Source organism: Lissotriton vulgaris, chromosome 8, assembly GCF_964263255.1.
Source record: "Lissotriton vulgaris chromosome 8, aLisVul1.2, whole genome shotgun sequence".
Classification (NCBI taxonomy): Eukaryota; Metazoa; Chordata; class Amphibia; order Caudata; family Salamandridae; genus Lissotriton; species Lissotriton vulgaris.
The window spans coordinates 1,008,195,017-1,008,211,057 of record NC_141696.1 but is presented as its reverse complement, the minus strand read 5'-3'; positions in this window follow the sequence as shown (position 1 = coordinate 1,008,211,057).

Sequence of the window (16,041 nt, the reverse complement as noted above, 5' to 3'; positions counted from 1 at the left end):
TTACTCGTAAACTGTTTTCTAATTATGCATTTCAGATTGCAGTTATATGCTATCCTCCCCGCTTCCATCCGAAGTTTCCAGATGAGATGGTTAAATTAGATTCTTCTTTATTACTGCTGTTCCTGTGAGCGCGCTTATGTGTGTGCGTGTTTACCAGCGGATTTTATCTTTTGGACTGATTCCACTTAAGACATAAACTAATTTATTTCATCTAGGCATGCTTACCATCTTAAAGGCTGATTCTTCCCGGAAGGGAACACTTTTCCGAATAATCTGAATTTGAAAGAGAGGCCAAGACGGGGCGTTCACGTTAAACTTATATTTTTGCTGTACAATGCAAAATGCTTTTAACGTTTCCCTGTGCATCTTCCAGAATTTGTGGTGGCATTGTCTATGATATGTTTAAATGCACCATCCGTTTATGTTACCTTCCATTTTGTGTTTATGCACAATTCATTCTGTGTCAAAATATCGCCTCTGGAGATGGCACCATACCAAAATATAATCACAAAAATATTGTTGTCAAAAATATTGTCAGCCTATATTTATAATGTAAATGGCAAAAATATTGATGTAAAAAAACTGATGTAAATATCATACAAAATATCATTAAAAAATATATATATAAATATTAAACATTAAATATATTAAAAAGTAACACTAATATAATACAAATGAAAATAACTATTGTACTTATTCCAAAAATTAAAACACATATACATCAATATATATATATATATATGTATATTTAGTTACATTTATAATACAACATATTATTAAACTAATATTTTCAATTGATATTTTAATTAAATACATTATTTTAAATGTACTAATTGAATTAATAAACTTATATATCCATATGTATAGTCAATAACATTAATAAACATACCAATTTAATCAATTTAATTACAATTTAAAACTTAACAAAAACACATCTATCAGTTTACTTAAAGATAATTATTATTATTAATAGTACATATTACAAATATTATTCATTATAAATATTAAATGTTTACATACACAAAAACATAACAATGTAATTCTAAATAAAGTAAACTAAACTATAAAATTCAATCATTATTACATATACTATTTCCACTACAATTTATTTAACAGTAGGGAAAATATTTGACTCAGGAGAGGGAACATATTCTATTCCCACTCTAGTCAGTGCAACAGTAGGGAAATTGTTGGACTCATGAGGGATAAATTTAACTATGTGCATTTCATGCAGTGCAACAGTAGGGAAAGTGTTGGATTGCAGAGGGGTAACATTTACTATTCCCACTCCATTCACGGCAACAATAGGAAAAGTGATCAATTGTGTAGAGGAAAAAAATTACTATATCCTCTCCAAACAGTGCAAGAGTAGGAAAAGTGTAGGATTGCAGAGACGTAAAATTTACTTTTTTTAAAGTTCAAATAATTTTATTGAGAGAAAATTGAGGTGACCAACATAATATACAGTATAAATTATACAATATCATATTCCAAGCTCCTTACACAGAGAGACAAGAATTGGGTTGGTTATACAAAAAGGAAATAAAAGAATGCAAAGCAAATGAGACACATATGTATACAAGTATTAGAATGAAACTAATGGAACTATTAGGCGAATCACGTTTTGAGGCCATTTGAGATGGATAAACAAAGGCGGTATCTAGTCTATGATTATGGCATACAGAATACTACCAGGCCCTATATGAGATTTTCGAAAAATCTTTCCAGTTGACAGTAATTTGTTGGAATGCAATTGCTTGCAACAAATCAATAATCTTGACATTAAATGAAACATCGTTCCAGATGGAAGAGAGTCTACCTAAGAAAATGTGTATAAAAGAAAAAGACAAATTTGTCTGATAAATTAAATTGATTTGAGACCATACTTGTTTCCAAAAGCTTTGTACATGTGAGCAAGTGAATAACATATGAAACAAATCAGCGTTAGGGGAAGAACAAGTGCAACATGTATCTGTGCTGGATGGAAAACGTTTACATAAAATAACTGGTGTAAATAAAAGTCTAGTATAAACAAAAACAGTGTTTGAGTGATATTTGCTGCTCTGAAAGCTTTGCGCAATTTGGTCCATTTACACTTCAATAGAGTTATTGGCCAGCAAGTAGTGAAGTCACACTCCCATGTCCTCTGTCTTCCGGTAGAATTATCTTGCAAATATTTATAAATAATAGAAGCTTTGGGTGTGGTTGCTAACAAGGCATGGAGGTTAGAAGGGGAATCAGAGGTATTGGGAGAGAAAATTGGGAGAAGGCTTCCATTACAGAGTATTTGAGTAAATATTTATGGTTAAAAGAAGTTGGTAAGTTAAATAACTGTTTGAGCATAAGAAAAGACATAAATTGTGATTCAGAGAATAGTTGGTGTATCCTGACCAAACTCTTTTTTCTCCAAGCTCTCCAATAAAGAGGTTTACCAGAGACCAACAATTTTGGATTATGCCAAATTGTTGAATTTAAAAAGGAATTTCTGGAATCGTGAATAGAGTGGAGGGAAAAAGCAAGTAATTTTCCGTTAAAGTCCAAAGAGGACAGTCATCTGTAGAATCAAGCAACCAAAGAGACGCTTGGCGCAATAGGAAGGCTTTCTGATAAACCTTAAAATAGGGAAAATTAACACCTCGCACTGATTTAGGGTGGATCAATTTTAGCAGAGACATAGGGGTTTTTTTTGTGCTCCACAAAAAAAAGGATAAAGTGGAATTGATTTTTTTAAATAGCTTAGTTGTGATTGGGACTGGGATATTCGAAATTGTATATAAAACTATGGGTGACAGCATCATCTTTATTGTATCCAAACATCCCCCCCAAGACAAATACAGAGGGTGCCATTTAGACGTCAAATCTGAAATTTTTTGAAGACATTTATTCATACATAATGTCACTGTATCTGAGCTTGATGGCGTAAAATGTAGACCTAGATATTTAATGCTTTTTGGACTCCATTTAAATCGTGAGGTTTGAAAATCTGAACTGAATGTGTATTTTGTTAAGGGCAGTATTTCGCACTTCTCATTATTTGAATTATTTCCAGAAATGAGAGAAAATGATTTTACCTCTTCTAAAAAAGCAGAGATAGATTCTTCTGGTCTGGATATGAAAACTAAAACATCATCAGCATATGCTGAAAGCTGGAGGTGAGCATTTGATGTTTGAAACCCATAAATACTAGAGTTTTTGCGCAATTTGGATGAAAATGGTTCAAGTGCCAAATTAAAAAGAAAAGGAGAAAGAGGACAACCTTGATGCACCCCTCTACCTAAATTAAAGAAAGGGGAGATTAAGCCAATGGCACAAACTGCTGCACAAAGGTTGGAATAGAGATGGTACACTACATTTATTAAGTTAGGACCAAAACCAAATCATGTGAGAGAGTTAAATAAATATTTATATTCAACCCTATCAAAAGCCTTTTCGACATCCAACGATATTACCGCCAAGGAATGAGTAAGATGTGATGACTTGGATAAAACATCAAAAAAGAGCCGTGTATAATACGTAATAACTCGCTCCTTAAAAAAAACAGATTGTTCTTTCCCCAGTAGGTTTGGTAAAAAGGAATCCAAGCGTATGGCTAAGGCTTTAGAATTTTTTTTATAGTCAATATTGACCAACGAGATAGGTCTGTAATTTTGCAGTACTTGGAGTCTTTACCTCCCTTAGGGATAAGACATAGGTGAGCTTCTGAAAAGTAGCCAGAGGAACTGTTTGAGGAGGAAAAGAAGCTAATAAGTGAGTGCAATTTGGCTATTAAAAACTTAGAGAAATGTGCATAAAATTTAACAATGAAAACATCCTGGCCTGGCGGCTAATCTTTTTTAAGGTTTTGGAGAGCATATAGGAGTTCCTGCTGGGAAAGATCTAATTCTAATTGATATAAATATGGGGGAGCCTGTTGAGGTTTTGGATAGCAGAAACAACATTCCCGTAATGAGTGATCTGTGGGTTGGGTCTCTGAGGAGTATAAGGATTTGTAAAAAAGGGAAAATTTGTTTAGAATATGCACATCTTTGAATTTTAGGACTGATTGTTTATCAAAAATAGAGTCTATATTTAATTTATTTTGGCGAATCTTCAGATAGTTGGCTAAAACTTTCCTGCTTTATTTTTATCCCCATAAAATTTTGCACTGGATTTTAATAAATAAAGTGAGGCGTCTTCTGTTGATTTTTTGTTAAATTCCAATTTAGCACTGATAAGGGCTTTCAAACATGTCTCGGATTGGGAAGTGTAATATGAATGTTCTAGTGCTTTAATGTCTTGTAATAAAGCTGTGGCACTTTTACGTGCAGACTTTTGTTTTTTCACAACAAAATTTATGATAAAATCCCGCGCTGACGCCTTAAATGCATCCCATATAGTTGCGGGTGATAGGGACTCTATCTCTTTTTCTTTCAAAGTAATCAGTAAATAAAGGGATAAAGGATGCAGAGAATTTGGGGTCTAGGAGAAGAGCGTTGTTAAAAGGCCATCTTCTGGGTGAAGTAGATCTGGGCAATATACCGAAGCCAATGGAAACAGGTGCATGATCCGAGAGGAGGATGAGACCAATGTCTGCAAACGTGAGGGACTGCGAAATAGTATGGGAAACCAGAAAATAGTCAATTCCTGATTGGGTATGATGTGTTGAGGAGTAAAAGGAATATTCCCTAGTGATTGGATTGCAAAGGCCCCAGGGATCAAGCAATTTATGTTCAGAAAGGATTTGCGTGTTTTATTGGGTATAAAAGCCACTTTAGAGTGTCTATCTAGGAAGGGGTCTAATACTTGGTTGCAATCTCCTGCCATAATAAAATTGTCCTCAATACAATTCAAAATTCTCTTTGCTAAGGCAGGCCAAAAGGGAGCATCTCTACCTGTGGATGCATAAACATTAAGAAAAGAAACTGGTACGTTCTTTAGTGATAATTTAACAATAAGGCATCTCCCATCAGTATCAGCTTCCTGCGATCGTAGAGTAACTGGAAGAGACTTGCGGCACAAGATTGCAACTCTATTGCATTTACCATCCCCGGGAGAAAAATAAACCTCCCCTACCCAACCTCTTTTCAGTTTCAGAGACTCACATTCCGGAAGGTGAGTTTCCTGTAGGAAAACAATATCAGCGTTTAACTTCACTAAATGTGACAGAACCCTCTGTCTTTTGAAAAGAGAGTTTAAACCCCTAATATTCCATTAAACTAATTTAAGCGACATGACATGTTAAGTCTAAATATAAAAAATACTCCCAAACCACATTCCAATTCAATAAAGTGGAGAAGGCAGCAATAAAAAAATCCAAACTTGTAGTGTTGAAGTTCAATTCAACGCAAAAATGTTGAGAGATATTTAGAGAGAGATAAGTAAATAGGCAGAATAAGACGAGCTTAGGAAATTGAGAAATGTAGAAAATACAAGAGCAGAAGCAAAAATGGAAAAGAAAATACGTCACCTGAGAAGAAAAAAGTGTGAAACTGAAATGATAGAAGAAGAAGATAGATGAAAAAATTGCAAAACATAAAACAAAGGACAGAACAAAAAATACACAAACAACTTACTTACAAAAGGAAGATTAGGGAAACACGTGCTGGGGGATGGAACCACATGGAGAAAACGACATGTCCGGGACGAGACAAACAGAGAGTCCAGGAGAAACCACAATGTCGGGCTAAGGAATCCATGAGATCAATAAACAACAAGAATTAGGATAAACAATGGAACATACAGTAGGGCAAGTCTTGGATCAAACAACAACGAGAACAATAGCAGTAAACTGGCAAACTAAATCGAACAAGCCAGCAATGTGTAAGCCAGAGACTTAAAAGGCAATATTGAAAGAAGAGATTATTAAAAGGCAATATGAGCAGAGAACAATGAGAACAAAGAACAATGAGAACATAACGAACCATCATAACTAACCAAAGTTAAGTAGAAATATAACAAGCATCATAGTCTAGCGAAACTAAGTAACATTATTTGTTTACGGAAACTTCACAAAGGAGAAAATAGAGAGCAGGTAGTATGCCAATGGTGTGCAAAAAATCAACAAGAGATGGGAAAAAAGAGCAAAGGGGAGAAGTAACATCTAATCCCCAAGAGTTAGGCCATATATTATTTCAGCAAAATCATAAAGGCAAGTAATATTCGTAGAGGAAGGCTGCTGAGTATCCATAGCATTTGAATTGCAAGAGTTAATGAAACTTTGCAGCCTTGTTGGGTCCTCATATGTAATTGTTCTATTGTTGTATGTAACCTTGAACAAACATGGGTGATAAACACCATATCGGGCACCCAAAGAACTGAGAGCTGGTCTTGTGTCAAGGAATGCTTTACGTCTGTTAGCAGTGACCTTGGAGTAGTCTTGTGCAAAAAACAAAGTGGAATTAGACCAAGTAATGCGTTGAGTAGACTTGACCGCTGATAATACCAATGATAGGTATGTATACTCCAGAAAGTAAATAATGATTCCTCTTAGCCACTGTGAAGGTGACATATTGGAAGAAGGGCGACCTAGTATATGTGCTCTTTGAATGTTGAGAGTTACACCATCTGCTAAGTGCAACACCTTGGTGAGAAAAGATTTAAAGAAAGTGATAGAGTCTGCCCCCTCACTCCCAAATGGCATTTCTCCACAAACATTTATCACCATTTGCCAAGTGAAGCTTGAAGAATATCGCCTAAATTTCCATCAGGAAGTCATACCTGTTAAGAAGAGCCAGAAATCCCCTGAAAAAGGATTACAACATTCACAAGGTGGAATAAAAAGCCCTCAATGAAATATTTTGGCTCAATTTAAGGATACAAGGTGGGAGTCATCGCAAGTAAACATGAAGACTCCAGTGTCTAAGAGGATACTATTAGGAGATTGATTTCAGCAAAGAAGATAAGATTACACCATGGTCTAAGCCCTGATGATAATCCCCTGAGGCAGAGGGGGATTGGAAACGTGTCGGCACGCTAATATTTTGCCTGTGAGGATCCACATTAATTGAAGCTCTTGAGAGGGTGCCACTATATGAAATTTACCCCGAGAGCAAATCACTTCCAGAGAAAGTTGTCCCCGCAGTATACCTGTTTGAAGCGCTCAATTAACTGAACAATACTCAATGTCATAGCGCATACAGGCATTGTTTGATTCACCGACTGGTGTAATTGTTTGAATTAATCGTTAGATTTGAATTTATTGTCGTCATGTTTAAGTTTTTGAATTGTCCAGTTTTTTATGTTCTTATTAACATTTATTCATGAGGAATGTATAAATAAATGAAATGTGTATTCTTTTCATGCTTAAAAAAAATGAAAGGATGTTTGAAATTAAGTTGAATTAATACAACTGTGAAAGTAAAATGCAATGACATGATGCGTTGTATTTCCAAATCTGCATGAGTAACTAGCAGTTCCAAAACTGGTGGCCAACTACAAGAGGTTCAGCAGGGCATGGCAGAGCTCTGTGATATAGTTGGTTTAAATTAAGTAAAAGGGTATATAGAAAAAAGTTAACAGGGAACAAACATTTTAAAATAGAAGCACAAGGGCAATGAAAGAGAATCAAAAACTAAAACTAAAGTTGGTAAAAGAGGATAGGTGGGTAAAAATTGGATGGATCAAAGTGGTTGGGAAAGGAAGTACGGAAACACAAGGTATAAGTAGGCATGAGCAAGACGGAGTAAAAAAAATGGCTGCATGGTTGCACAATGCAGTTCTCTGTGTTGCTCTATTTCATTATTGCTAAATGCATCTATGTTGTCATTTAAAACAATAAGGCACCAGAGATGAATGAAATGTAATTATGCTTAATTTTGTGACTTTTTCTGTCATTTTCTGGAACTTTCAAAAAGTAAAAAAAGTATATTTCACTCACCCCAAATTTTGAATCATGTACCTTCTGGTTGCCTTTGTAGCTCATTAAAAGGTATCCTGTCTTTTAGATAGAAGCTTGACCCTGGTAAGGAGATTTGCTTACGAAGCAAGGTTATTAATTCACTGAATTTCCAGCTCTCCCAAGTATTATTTTTATGTACCATTAATTTGTTATTTTCATATGATGTTTTTGTTGTTGGTGGGCACTTCAGATTGATTCATAATGAAAGGGAGGCGGTAAGGGGTGGAAAAGAAAGAGATTTGGCAAATGAGAGTCATAAACCGATAGGGAAAGTGTTTTTAATCCATTTTGCAATCCTTCCAGGCTTTGAAAGTCTTGGCTGGTGTCTCCTGCTGAGCTTTGTTTTATTATGATGAAACTCTCTTGGTCAGATTGAGAAGTGTATTATTAGCAGTCTCTTGATTATATAAGTATTCTCACAAGGTCCAATTGATACACTAGACCGATGTTAAACTAGTTGCTAGTTACACTTTGTATTGTATTGGTGGTGTGATAATGCAATAGGGAATGTTTGTTTCTTGTCATCAGAACTTGCAGTTTTCTTCCAGTAGGCTATACACCATGTCTTTTGTCATGCTTGATCATTTGGAAAATTGATGTTCTACGTTTTTCATAATCTATATTTCATGAAGTACGTCTGCTGCACAAATTATGATATGATTAGTCTACAGCAGAAGTAAAAAGTATGTTTTTTAAATGTGTATGCACATTTTTTGCCAGTTGTCTGCTTCCATTGTTGCAGCGTAAAGTGGGCGTAAAATATTTATTGTATGCTTCATCTACTTACTACTCTAACCGTACTGGGTCCTTTACAATTAGACAATCTGAAGCATTTCATTTACCACAGAGGCCATGATCCTCTGATGAATCTTTCTCCAAAGATAGGAGGGGTGGAAATTAGGATGACCAAACTCCAGGTTGGCTATCCAATGAGGACCATGAATTAATATTCAACGCACAGGTTAGAGATGCAGCTTAGGTACACTACTCTTAAGACCATAGTGTGGAAAAGAAAAAAAGTAAAAGAAAGACCCAACCTCCTGAAGAAGTTAAGTTGAGTCAAGATAATGTAAACCAAAAGCTGTGCAACCCCAATACAAAGTAGAAGTAATACCTGCTGTTCTGTCAGGGCTTGATGATTTTCCCCATAATGCATTTAGTAATTAGGAACAGTACAGTCTGAATGGAAGAATCGCAGGACTCAATATTAGACTCAGACAAAGTATTGGTTAACAAGGTTATTGTATTAAAGATCGAAAATGCATTGCCACAACTAAGTTCTTGAGGAGTTCCAATAAAAATATCACAGATAGCAGAACAATGCCAAACATTTAAAGAGAGTTTCTCGAATGGATATAATCAAAATCAATTACAGAGTTACAGAGTCATACCATCATTAAGGCAGAAGGATGGTTTGTTTTCTAACAGCTCAGGCCCTAAAAGATGGGAAAAAGGCTCAGTTTTAAAGTCCATTAAAGGGTGAGTCCATTTAGCATAAACAAGAAAATAAACAAATAGAAAAAAAGAAAATGGTTTGTCAAAGAAGTTTCAATCCATCAGCTACTGACTGTAGCTTGAACCGGGCAGTCCAAAGCAAAAGTTAATTGATCAACACAGCATCCGGGTCTCAAATAGGAAAAATCAGAATGGCGTTGGTGCCCCTTCTTTGGGTTTCTTCTTTTATAAGATTTGTCAGATTGTCCCGGGGAGGTGGAAGCACACCACCATCGAAACACTATCACATATCTGTATTCTCATAGTGCCCCATAGGACACCTGAAACATCTAGCTGGTTTCCCTTGCTAGTCATTAGAAACTAAAAATTGTGAGTCCACCCAAGCCTAATGTCAAAATAAAAAAGATTCAAAGTAGTTTGTCCGGGGCAATAGCTAAAATTCTATTCCCACAGTAATATTTCCTGGTGTACATTGAAGAAACATTCAGAAATGTCAGGGTGTAGACATGGACAGGACAAATAAGCAACATTTTACTTGAAAAGAACGGCCCATTGTATTAAATTAGGGGAAAGCATCTAAAAAAGGCCCTTAAATTAGCATTGCACTTTTACAGTGAATTGGACCGAAACCAACATCATATATAGCTAAATTAAATAAATTCAATTAAAGACAATATAAACGTTCACAAATTATTATTACATGATAATATCTAATGTTAGAAATACTCAATTACCACAAATGTTCACAATATTCATATAAGTGCACGTTTTTCTAATTTCTTTTTTCAAATTTTATTTTCTTAATTTCATAAACAATAGAAGCTCTAGTATCACTGTACAAACTTTCAATTTTATACATGTTTACACATCTTTGCACTGACTTTTCTATCTGGTGCATTCGCACCAAAGAGCATTAAAAACACTTGGCCACTTCACTTAACATCATAACTTTTATCAATATTATATTAATAAGCAACATGTGCTTTAAAAATTCATTATAGCAACTTGTTTTATATATTAGTATATTTGTGGTTTCTTTATCTCACGTTTTAAAGTGTTTCTACTACTCTTGTCTCTGTTTCATGTGTCACTGTGTCTAACATGTGCATTGTGTGCTTTCAACTCTTCATGTCTTCTGTGAATAAACATGTTGTGTATTATGATTTTTAAAATCATGATGCTTTAGGCACCCCTCTAATGGCGAATCAAGTCATCAACTGATGTATCACATCAGATCTCGTCACAGATTATGAGTGTGCTGTCTTTAACCTCTTTCTTCTACTCTCTTCTGAAGCTTTAAATTTGACCTAAAATTTACATTCTGCATCCTCCATTTGAGATCCGCTCTGGTCCTTTTCACTCCACGATTTTTACTCTATTGGTTGATACCAAAAGAGTAAAAAATAGTCGAGTGAAACAGACCAGTCAATTTTAAATCATTTAAATGAAAACATTTGTATCTTATCAATATAATTTCTTCATTCACAACAAAACCCCAAGTTGTAGTGATGGCAAGTTTATCAACAATAGTAGACAGCTTTCTAATCATAAAAGAGTTTAATGCAACTCCTACTGAAGGTATGAGGACTCCAAAAATGTCACCTACTATTTCAATCACATTTGCACTTCTGTTTGTTCTCTCATTTGTTTCCATTAACTCTTCTTTAATCCTTTTAGCATGATCATTTTTTGGAAAAACTATTCCCATATTACACTTTCCATGCCATCCTTTCGGAAACGTATAATAGCTACTCTTCCCACAAACATAATATATTCCAGCGAAAATATGATCAACTCCTTCAAAATATCTTCCTCTGTTTTCATACAATTCAAATGTGTGTTCACATTCATTAAATCCTACACAATGCAGTGTTAATGGTTGATTTCTTTTGCTATATACAAAGTTTACCTTTGTGATGCCAGTCTAAAGCTAATGAAACCATTTGTTCTATGATTTTGTTTTCTTCTTGCTGTAAACTCCAAAGAGTTAATTTAGGCAGTTTGGTTTAATCTACTTTCCACTACATCTATACAATTATTTTCAGTTCTCACTAGTTTGCATGTCAGGTTATTTCTAAGTGCATAAACCATGTCCAAAGATTGAGTAGGTCTGAATATGTAGCCCATAGTTTTGACTGTTGCAACTTCAGGATGCAGATGAAAATGTCTAAGCACATAAATTTCAGAAAATATCCAATCTTGATTGGAGTAATAATATAGCAATTGATCAGCACCATAAAACAAACTAGATAACACAATCCAAGAAATTGCATATGTTAAAGACAAGCTGTGGTAGGTCACACCCTCAGCAACTGAAGAAGGTATTTGAATACAAACAAAGCAATCACCAACATTCATAGTATGCACATACTCATTGAGTAAAACAGCATACACATTTGAGTTCAAATCTATTTTCAAGGTGTTATTGTGTAGAGAACTGTCATTCAAGTCAACACAATCAGAAACATTTATTTTAGTGGCTTCAGAAGAAATAGTAAGTTTAGAGTCTTAAACAGAAACACAATGTGGCAGATTTAAGAAAATAAGCATTGCAATCAATATTAAAACATTAATATAAAGAATGACTGTATATACACATTTTCATTTGGAAGAGATTCCAGAGTTGGACGGCACGGCTACTCACGTTTCAGACCATTTAACTAAGGAAAAATCAAAAGTACCAGCATTGGTTTCAGCAATTCAGCAGCGTTTTGGCACTAAATAATGGTAAAGGTAGAAATCTTCTCATACAAGGAGAAACTCTCATATCAGCTACAGTGATGAGTAAGGTCAGGAACAACTTTTTCAATCTATTAGTTGGCACATCCAGATTAACATTTAAATCAATAACTTCAGGGAGGCTCAGGTTGACAAGTATTATTAGCACAAAACTTGTAGAATTGCCGCTCCCACTCATTAGCGGCCAAATAAGTCAATTTAGGAGATGCGTACCTTTGACTTGGCACATTTTCTCTTTTGATCCCCTCACAGCTGGTTGCCCATCATCTGTGTCACTTTGATCTGATGGTTTAGAATTTTTAGGAAAAGTTGGTGGTACTCATCCTGTGGTCAGACATCTACTCAGAATGTCACCTCTTCTGAGGCAATGGTGTCCGGGCATGACTCACTTTCTTACCACACTATGCCTTTTATTGGGGTCTGTACCACTCGCAATCAACTATACAGGTCATGACCCTTTGGTACCTATAGTTGACTCTCTTAGATACCCCTCAGGCTAAACAAGTGCTGTCTCAGCAGCTTGCTGGTCCCCAACAGCTTGGCTAAACTGACCCCTCTTTTCTCACTATTACCAACATCAGGAACAGGTACTGTTGTATCATTAAGGCGGCTTCAAACTCTTCATGTCCTGCATGCAACCGGCTCAGGAGACCCCCACACTTGACTAAGATCACCTGGAAAGGCCCCTTCCAGCAAGGTTCCAAGCACTTTCTGGTCACTTGGTTTTTCACCATTACCCAGTCCCCCAGACTGAGGTCATGGCACTGCTTCTGTTGGACTGAAAGGGCAGCTTCTCCAACCATCAACAAGGCCATTACAGTAGTCCAATATAAGATCAACTGTAATATTGACTAATGTATTAGCAGGAACAGCTGCCAGCCCCTTCACATGTTCCATGATCATTTTGTGTGGCAAAAATCCTGTCATCTTATCTGGAGTAATTCTTAAACTCATCAACACAAGAGGCAATGCATCCGGCCACTTCAGAGACATAGAACCACACACTTTCACCAATCTAGATTTCAATGTGTCATTGATCTGCTCCACCAACACGGAAGGCTCCGGACAGTAATTGCAATGGAGCTTCTGCTCAACCTGCAGTGTTGCACATAACATTTATAGGACCTCATTTTTAAAATTAGTTCCATAGTCTCACTCACGAGAAGACGGAAATCTGAATCGAGGAATCAACTCCCTTAACAGCACTTTTGTCACAGTCAAACTGTCATTTCTATGATTAGGATAAGCTTAAACCTATTTTGAGAAAATGTACATAATGACCAAAACATATCTCAAATCATCGCAAAGGGGCATCTCTATGAAGTCCATTTGTATGCAGGTGAAGGGACCGGCATATTTACCAATGTGACTCATGACAACCTGTATTCTTCTTCCTGGGTTTTGTTGCTGACATAATACACAACAATGACATAGTGTCTCAGCAGTTGCTCTAAATGTGGGATTTTACCACACCTGTTGGAAAAGGTACATAATTGCATTTCTCCCAACATGTGTAGGATTATGTAGTGCCTTGCCATTGGTGGAAATAAGCTGTCCTGCAATACTAGTCTGCCATCAATGTAAATCCACACATCATCTTCTCTCTTGGTACAGCCTGCTCGCACCCAATCCTACCATACTGCTCTGTCACCTCACATGTAGCTTCCTCACCTCCTAGTAGCTGTCCAAGGCTGACAACATCAACGTACAATCTGTGATGTCGGATGTGTTTATTAGATCTCTTTGTTGAATATGTGCACATTCAAAGCACCATATCTTGCCATCTCATCTGCATAATGGTGGCCGACCATAACATAGTAGGTACCTTGTCAATGAGAAACACACTTCACAACAGCAATTTGAGCAGGCAATTGTAGGGATTGCAAAAGATTCCTCACACAATTCGCATTTCTAATGGACCAACCAGAGGATATCATGAACCCACGCTGTGACCACAATTGCCCAAAGTCATGTACGACTCCAAAGCCATACTGACTATCAGTGTAAATTGTAACTCAGAGCTGTTCTGAAATGGTGCATGCTCGTGTCAGAGTTATAAGCTCTGCAGCTTGTGCCGAAAATACTCCTTGCGATGACCAAGCTTCCACAACACCTCCAGCAGTACACATAGTATAGGACGCGTTCAGATTCCCTTTGCCTCTCAAAGAGGAACCATCAATTAACAACACATTGATCAGATTCAGGCAGTGGCTTGTCAGAGATATTTCAATGCGGATTTGTACACAACGCAGTTGCATCCAAGTAATCATGCTCAGCTTCATCATCCACATTCTCATTTCCAGGCAATGGCATCAATGTAGCTGGGTTCAAAACTGTATATCTCTTCAAAGTCACATACACTGCACCAAAAAAATGTGTTTGCATTTTGTCAAGCCACTACTGGTCCAATACTATGTTTGCCTATGAGTAAAAAATATCTTCACTGAATGGGACAAGAATATTGTTAGTGAATACCCCATGACAATACTTTCACACTGCTCAAGACACACATGTAGATGCAACCGCTTTCAGACACTCAGGCAAAGCAGCCACAACAGGATCAAGTGTAGCTGAAAAGTAGGCAATAGGCCTATGCTTGTTTTCATTCATTTGTGTCATCACAGCAAGAGCGCAACATTCTCTCTCACTGCAGAATAACTCAAAGCACTTATTATATTCAAGCATTCACAAAGCTGTTGCCCTTCAAACGCATTCTCGCAGCTCTTTGAGGGCAGTCATTCAATTGTCATCCCAGAGTACCGGATCTGGCACGTCTTTGTGTATCAACCTCTGAAAAGGTTTTGCTGTCACACAAACATTTGGAATCCACTGTTAGAAATGGGGTTTCTGGTGGGCTAGGACACGGGTCGAAGCCATGCAACAACTCCACTCTAGTCAGTATAAGGGAGGTACACTCCTAAAATAACTCCTGCTCACCCCCTTGGTAGCTTGCCACAAGCAGACAGGCTTATCTTTGAGGCAGTGTGCACAGAACCCACAGCAATACAGTGTATTCACTACAAACGGACACCACACCAGTTTAGAAAAATATCCAATATTTTTATATAATTAAAACAAGACCAAAAACGACACAAATCCACAGTACTATATGGAAAAAGTCTGAAGTTACCAAAATGAGTTAAAAGCAAAATTCCTTGATGTCGGTAGCTCTGTCCGTGGCTACCACGGCATTGTGAACAACAAATCCAACCGTTCTGGCTGGTCGCGGAGTCACGGACAAACTACGGTGATGAGAAGACCCTCAAACAGTACCTATGAGAAATGCAGAGTGATGAGGCCCTTGAACTCACTCGTGTTGCAGGTCGAGCTGCTCTCTGATGGAATCAGGAGTTCCGGTGTCGGCAGGATTCGGGTACTAAAGTACGAAGTGCTGCAAGTGGCGTGTGGTGCCCCCAGGTCGCGGTGCGAGCAGCATCTCGGTGGCGTCGTCAGATGGTGTCGTCGGTGAGACCAGGGTTGTGGTGCGAATTCAAATTTCAAATTTGTTTATTTATGATAACGGAACTCAATTGAGGTCCACATAAAAATTCAATAAAGAATAAACAACAAATTTCATGAGAATACAAGAAAGAAGTTTTACAGAATATTCAGTTATAAATATAATGTTAAAAAACATTTAAAAAAGTTAAACAATTTAAAACAAAACATTTCGTTTGGAGGATTAAGCATTGCTTCAATAAAATCATAAGCAGTGGAAATACCCAATTGGAGGCACATAGATCTCAACCATTTGCGTCTAAATGCCATAAAGCCGGACAAACAAAGACAACATGGTACAAATCCTGGGAATTACAATTACAGAAATTACAAATATCTGAACCACCATGCCATTTAGACAGAAGACAGTTCAGAGGAAGTAAGTTATACCTTAACAAAAGGATAAATCACCTAACTCCATGGGGGAGGTTCCAACATATGTATGGTTGGGGGGTTTTTATTTCACAGAATTT